The sequence below is a fragment of the Amblyomma americanum genome, chromosome 2 (assembly GCF_052857255.1).
Source record: "Amblyomma americanum isolate KBUSLIRL-KWMA chromosome 2, ASM5285725v1, whole genome shotgun sequence".
NCBI classification, from domain to species: domain Eukaryota; kingdom Metazoa; phylum Arthropoda; class Arachnida; order Ixodida; family Ixodidae; genus Amblyomma; species Amblyomma americanum.
This window is the reverse complement of record NC_135498.1, coordinates 26,353,985-26,361,147: the sequence shown is the minus strand read 5'-3', so window position 1 is coordinate 26,361,147 and position 7,163 is coordinate 26,353,985. Positions and strand designations below refer to the sequence as shown.

At 52.7% G+C, this 7,163-nt stretch overlaps 1 non-coding gene across 1 annotated transcript; it reads right to left on the bottom strand.

Moving 5' to 3' along the window:
• Window positions 1-545: 545 nt before the first annotated feature.
• Window positions 546-617, bottom strand: TRNAS-ACU (transfer RNA serine (anticodon ACU)). The gene has a single exon. It is a non-coding gene; the product is annotated as a tRNA-Ser (tRNA).
• Between the last annotated feature and the right edge of the window lie 6,546 nt (window positions 618-7,163).

Here is a 7,163-nt window from a genome sequence, read left to right as displayed (position 1 = left end):
AACCGCGCCGCGAATGCGGAGAGCAAGGCGGGAGTGAAACCGCGCCATAAGGGAAGGGATAAAGGAGTGAGTGAAAGAAGAGAGGAACAAATAGGTTCGTAGTGGAGGGCTCCGGAATAATTTCGACCACCTGGGGATCTTTAACGTGCACTGACATCGCACAGCACACGGGCGCCTTGCCGTTTTTCCTCCATAAAAACGCAGCCGCCGCGGTCGGGTTCGAACCCGGGAACTCCGGATCAGTAGTCGAGCGCCCTAACCACTGAGCCACCGCGGCTTCAATTTGTTTTCTGAGAAAAGGAATGGTGCACTAACTGTCTCACTTCTCGGTGGACATCTGAACCGCGCCGCGAATGCGGAGAGCAAGGCGAGAGTGAAACCGCGCCATAAGGGAAGGGATAAAGGAGTGAGTGAAAGAAGAGAGGAACAAATAGGTCCGTAGTGGAGGGCTCCGGAATAATTTCGACCACCTGGGGATCTTTAACGTGCACTGACATCGCACAGCACACGGGCGCCTTGCCGTTTTTCCTCCATAAAAACGCAGCCGCCGCGGTCGGGTTCGAACCCGGGAACTCCGGATCAGTAGTCGAGCGCTCTAACCACTGAGCCACCGCGGCTTCAATTTGTTTTCTGAGAAAAGGAATGGTGCACTAACTGTCTCACTTCTCGGTGGACATCTGAACCGCGCCGCGAATGCGGAGAGCAAGGCGGGAGTGAAACCGCGCCATAAGGGAAGGAATAAAGGAGTGAGTGAAAGAAGAGAGGAACAAATAGGTCCGTAGTGGAGGGCTCCGGAATAATTTCGACCACCTGGGGATCTTTAACGTGCACTGACATCGCACAGCACACGGGCGCCTTGCCGATTTTCCTCCATAAAAACGCAGCCGCCGCGGTCGGGTTCGAACCCGGGAACTCCGGATCAGTAGTCGAGCGCCCTAACCACTGAGCCACCGCGGCTTCAATTTGTTTTCTGAGAAAAGGAATGGTGCACTAACTGTCTCACTTCTCGGTGGACATCTGAACCGCGCCGCGAATGCGGAGAGCAAGGCGGGAGTGAAACCGCGCCATAAGGGAAGGGATAAAGGAGTGAGCGAAAGAAGAGAGGAACAAATAGGTTCGTAGTGGAGGGCTCCGGAATAATTTCGACCACCTGGGGATCTTTAACGTGCACTGACATCGCACAGCACACGGGCGCCTTGCCGTTTTTCCTCCATAAAAACGCAGCCGCCGCGGTCGGGTTCGAACCCGGGAACTCCGGATCAGTAGTCGAGCGCCCTAACCACTGAGCCACCGCGGCTTCAATTTGTTTTCTGAGAAAAGGAATGGTGCACTAACTGTCTCACTTCTCGGTGGACATCTGAACCGCGCCGCGAATGCGGAGAGCAAGGCGGGAGTGAAACCGCGCCATAAGGGAAGGAATAAAGGAGTGAGTGAAAGAAGAGAGGAACAAATAGGTCCGTAGTGGAGGGCTCCGGAATAATTTCGACCACCTGGGGATCTTTAACGTGCACTGACATCGCACAGCACACGGGCGCCTTGCCGATTTTCCTCCATAAAAACGCAGCCGCCGCGGTCGGGTTCGAACCCGGGAACTCCGGATCAGTAGTCGAGCGCCCTAACCACTGAGCCACCGCGGCTTCAATTTGTTTTCTGAGAAAAGGAATGGTGCACTAACTGTCTCACTTCTCGGTGGACATCTGAACCGCGCCGCGAATGCGGAGAGCAAGGCGGGAGTGAAACCGCGCCATAAGGGAAGGAATAAAGGAGTGAGTGAAAGAAGAGAGGAACAAATAGGTCTGTAGTGGAGGGCTCCGGAATAATTTCGACCACCTGGGGATCTTTAACGTGCACTGACATCGCACAGCACACGGGCGCCTTGCCGATTTTCCTCCATAAAAACGCAGCCGCCGCGGTCGGGTTCGAACCCGGGAACTCCGGATCAGTAGTCGAGCGCCCTAACCACTGAGCCACCGCGGCTTCAATTTGTTTTCTGAGAAAAGGAATGGTGCACTAACTGTCTCACTTCTCGGTGGACATCTGAACCGCGCCGCGAATGCGGAGAGCAAGGCGGGAGTGAAACCGCGCCATAAGGGAAGGGATAAAGGAGTGAGTGAAAGAAGAGAGGAACAAATAGGTTCGTAGTGGAGGGCTCCGGAATAATTTCGACCACCTGGGGATCTTTAACGTGCACTGACATCGCACAGCACACGGGCGCCTTGCCGTTTTTCCTCCATAAAAACGCAGCCGCCGCGGTCGGGTTCGAACCCGGGAACTCCGGATCAGTAGTCGAGCGCCCTAACCACTGAGCCACCGCGGCTTCAATTTGTTTTCTGAGAAAAGGAATGGTGCACTAACTGTCTCACTTCTCGGTGGACATCTAAACCGCGCCGCGAATGCGGAGAGCAAGGCGGGAGTGAAACCGCGCCATAAGGGAAGGGATAAAGGAGTGAGTGAAAGAAGAGAGGAACAAATAGGTCCGTAGTGGAGGGTCCGGAAAAATTTCGACCACCTGGGGATCTTTAACGTGCACTGACATCGCACAGCACACGGGCGCCTTGCCGTTTTTCCTCCATAAAAACGCAGCCGCCGCGGTCGGGTTCGAACCCGGGAACTCCGGATCAGTAGCCGAGCGCTCTAACCACTGAGCCACCGCGGCTTCAATTTGTTTTCTGAGAAAAGGAATGGTGCACTAACTGTCTCACTTCTCGGTGGACATCTGAACCGCGCCGCGAATGCGGAGAGCAAGGCGGGAGTGAAACCGCGCCATAAGGGAAGGGATAAAGGAGTGAGTGAAAGAAGAGAGGAACAAATAGGTCCGTAGTGGAGGGCTCCGGAAAAATTTCGACCACCTGGGGATCTTTAACGTGCTCTGACATCGCACAGCACACGGGCGCCTTGCCGTTTTTCCTCCATAAAAACGCAGCCGCCGCGGTCGGGTTCGAACCCGGGAACTCCGGATCAGTAGCCGAGCGCTCTAACCACTGAGCCACCGCGGCTTCAATTTGTTTTCTGAGAAAAGGAATGGTGCACTAACTGTCTCACTTCTCGGTGGACATCTGAACCGCGCCGCGAATGCGGAGAGCAAGGCGGGAGTGAAACCGCGCCATAAGGGAAGGGATAAAGGAGTGAGTGAAAGAAGAGAGGAACAAATAGGTTCGTAGTGGAGGGCTCCGGAATAATTTCGACCACCTGGGGATCTTTAACGTGCACTGACATCGCACAGCACACGGGCGCCTAGCCGATTTTCCTCCATAAAAACGCAGCCGCCGCGGTCGGGTTCGAACCCGGGAACTCCGGATCAGTAGTCGAGCGCCCTAACCACTGAGCCACCGCGGCTTCAATTTGTTTTCTGAGAAACGGAATGGTGCACTAACTGTCTCACTTCTCGGTGGACATCTGAACCGCGCCGCGAATGCGGAGAGCAAGGCGGGAGTGAAACCGCGCCATAAGGGAAGGGATAAAGGAGTGAGTGAAAGAAGAGAGGAACAAATAGGTTCGTAGTGGAGGGCTCCGGAATAATTTCGACCACCTGGGGATCTTTAACGTGCACTGACATCGCACAGCACACGGGCGCCTTGCCGTTTTTCGTCCATAAAAACGCAGCCGCCGCGGTCGGGTTCGAACCCGGGAACTCCGGATCAGTAGTCGAGCGCCCTAACCACTGAGCCACCGCGGCTTCAATTTGTTTTCTGAGAAAAGGAATGGTGCACTAACTGTCTCACTTCTCGGTGGACATCTGAACCGCGCCGCGAATGCGGAGAGCAAGGCGGGAGTGAAACCGCGCCATAAGGGAAGGGATAAAGGAGTGAGTGAAAGAAGAGAGGAACAAATAGGTCCGTAGTGGAGGGCTCCGGAAAAATTTCGACCACCTGGGGATCTTTAACGTGCACTGACATCGCACAGCACACGGGCGCCTTGCCGTTTTTCCTCCATAAAAACGCAGCCGCCGCGGTCGGGTTCGAACCCGGGAACTCCGGATCAGTAGTCGAGCGCCCTAACCACTGAGCCACCGCGGCTTCAATTTGTTTTCTGAGAAACGGAATGGTGCACTAACTGTCTCACTTCTCGGTGGACATCTGAACCGCGCCGCGAATGCGGAGAGCAAGGCGGGAGTGAAACCGCGCCATAAGGGAAGGGATAAAGGAGTGAGTGAAAGAAGAGAGGAACAAATAGGTCCGTAGTGGAGGGCTCCGGAATAATTTCGACCACCTGGGGATCTTTAACGTGCACTGACATCGCACAGCACACGGGCGCCTTGCCGTTTTTCCTCCATAAAAACGCAGCCGCCGCGGTCGGGTTCGAACCCGGGAACTCCGGATCAGTGGCCGAGCGCCCTAACCACTGAGCCACCGCGGCTTCAATTTGTTTTCTGAGAAAAGGAATGGTGCACTAACTGTCTCACTTCTCGGTGGACATCTGACCCGCGCCGCGAATGCGGAGAGCAAGGCGGGAGTGAAACCGCGCCATAAGGGAAGGGATAAAGGAGTGAGTGAAAGAAGAGAGGAACAAATAGGTCCGTAGTGGAGGGCTCCGGAATAATTTCGACCACCTGGGGATCTTTAACGTGCACTGACATTGCACAGCACACGGGCGCCTTGCCGTTTTTCCTCCATAAAGACGCAGCCGCCGCGGTCGGGTTCGAACCCGGGAACTCCGGATCAGTGGTCGAGCACCCTAACCACTGAGCCACCGCGGCGGGTAACCTTGCATTTCCTCAAATCCTATTTTCAGTGTTTTCTTTTTATCATCACACCAGTTAATAATAACAGTAGTTCACTTTATAGTGCGCTTGGTGGAAGAAATGTCTAAGGCATCATTTGAAATAAGAGAACACGCAAGTGAAAATTTGCTGTCTATACTCCTTTAAAGTATTGAGGGTATCTTACGCAAAATTATGTCCTCTGTCTAAATGATTGAGGAGAGGGCGGTGAGCAATGAAGACGCTATGCAAGACGGGACTATACTGCGCTGATCAATGCGCCGCCTCCCGGGTGTACACAGCGTCGTCAGCAAGGCTCGGAAAAGCACCGGCGCGAGCTTTCTAAATCGCAGACTGGAGCGAAGGCGAAGTGCGCGACGGAGAAAATATACCGCCCGCCGAATCGGCCAATCCGGGGCCCGTGAACTCATTGAGTCGATGTGTGCTACTCGGGATGCAGGCCGCTGGCTTTTATTAAAGTTTATGCGCGAATGCAAATTCGGCCCCCAGCTCTCGCTCCTTATATCTGCAGTCTTGCAGACGTGATAAATCGTATTCGCCGCGCGGGTTCAAGTAAAAAAGAACAAAAGGGTATAAACGACCGCTACGCACACCCAAGCTTGCTTTGCCTTATACTATATATATATATATATATATATATATATATATATATATATATATATATATATATATATATATATATATATATATATGCATTATAAGGCATAGCAAGCTTGGGTATGGCATAGCAAGAGAGAGAAAGGAATAAGCATCATATGCGTCCATTAGCTCGAGGGGACCCGACAATTTCTTCCCGTCTTTCCAAGCTTCATCTATCAAGATGTACATTTTGCACTTTACGATTGGTATTTCTTTTTCTTGTTGCTCTGTTTTTTTTTTTATCCAGTATAGTGTTGGCATTATTTCTTAACCCGCGACTCTGTAGCGTAATTCCACTGTGCATGCAAAGCTTTGCTACTCCCAAGCACAAGTAGACAACTGTTGCAAACGTGACCATTAGGCGGCATTGGGATGTAAAATAGGGAGATGGGGAAGAGTTGCTTTAACGGGGGACGGTAGAAAAGGAAAAGGGGGAAACGTTCAATGTATACGCGTGCTGGCGGGTTTTGCACGCAGAAAAAAAAAAGGCTTAGAGTCGGTATGTATATATACGTCATGCAGGAAGCGCGTTGCAGTCTGCCATAAATTACGTTTTGTACAACGAGCCAGACGCTGCATGCGGCGTGCGTGCTCGCGGAGTAAAATACCGCAGGCCGGGTTTTTCACTCGTCTGCTCTTTTCTCCAGGCGGGCTAACGCACGGCGAAGAAGCGAAGCGCTTATGCAAAAAAAAAAAAAACTGAAAACACGGGAGAACAAGCAAGAAGTGATTACAAGAATAAGAGAGACGAAACGAGCTATAGGCGGCGCTATACGCGCACACTTTGTGAAACTAAAATACCCCGTAAAATAAAAAAAAAGAAACATTTCTGTTCCTCCATATTTCGCAACAGCAGCTTACGCGCCGCGAGGCAAGGTTTATGTCGGGAAGAAAGAAAATACAAGCACGAAAACAAAAACAACTGAGCGCGCGGAAGGATCGCGAGGTGCTCGTAAAAACTGTTCCACCGCGATTTTGTTTTGGCTCACGCGCGCGCGGCCGCGTCTGTTTGGTCCGTTTTGATCACTTCCTCGTTTTTCGTTTCGTCTTTAGTTTGCTTTCGTCTGCTTTCTTCCCGCTCATCTTCGTCTGCATCGGCGGTGCATCGTCTTCTGCTTTATTTCGTCTGCCTTGAGTTTTGCTTTTCGTCTGCTTCTGAGAACGTCGTGCAGACGATTCGGGGTCTCGAAAGATGGGGATGCGAGGCACGGGGGAGGGGGTGCAAGGAAGTATGAGCGAACAACCGCGCGAGTCTGAAAAGCGAGGAACATGCAAATCTCGCAGAGTGCCATGGCTCTGCCACCGCCACTATATACCACGCTCCTGGAGAACTACCCTGGGCGCGTAGATGCATCGTGTATGCGCTGTACGCCGATGCAGGCTATAGCAGGGAAAAGTTTATATCGGGCGAGTATATAGTGGCGCGGCGCTCAGTATATATATGCACTGGGCCCGCATCGCGGGCACAACAACCACCAGAGCACCCCAGCGCGCATAACGCTTCTCGCGTGCTTGCATAGGCGAAAAGAGGAAGCGCACGTCAGCCGAACGTATGGGCGGTCGCGTTGTTCATGCAAATGCGTTTTGCCCAGAGACGCAGGTCTGCCGTTCCTTACAGAAGCCTTCCTCCTAAACAAGCCCATGCGCAAACAAACACACACGCGAAATAAAACGCGTTTCTTCGGTGCACGAGCAATTTCGGGGAAGGCGATGCAGTTTGAGGCGTGATCCTTGGGCGTTGATGCCGTTTGTTTGCGTCTGCGCCGGCGGCAGAGTGGTTTGTGTACCACGCTGCGCGCACAAA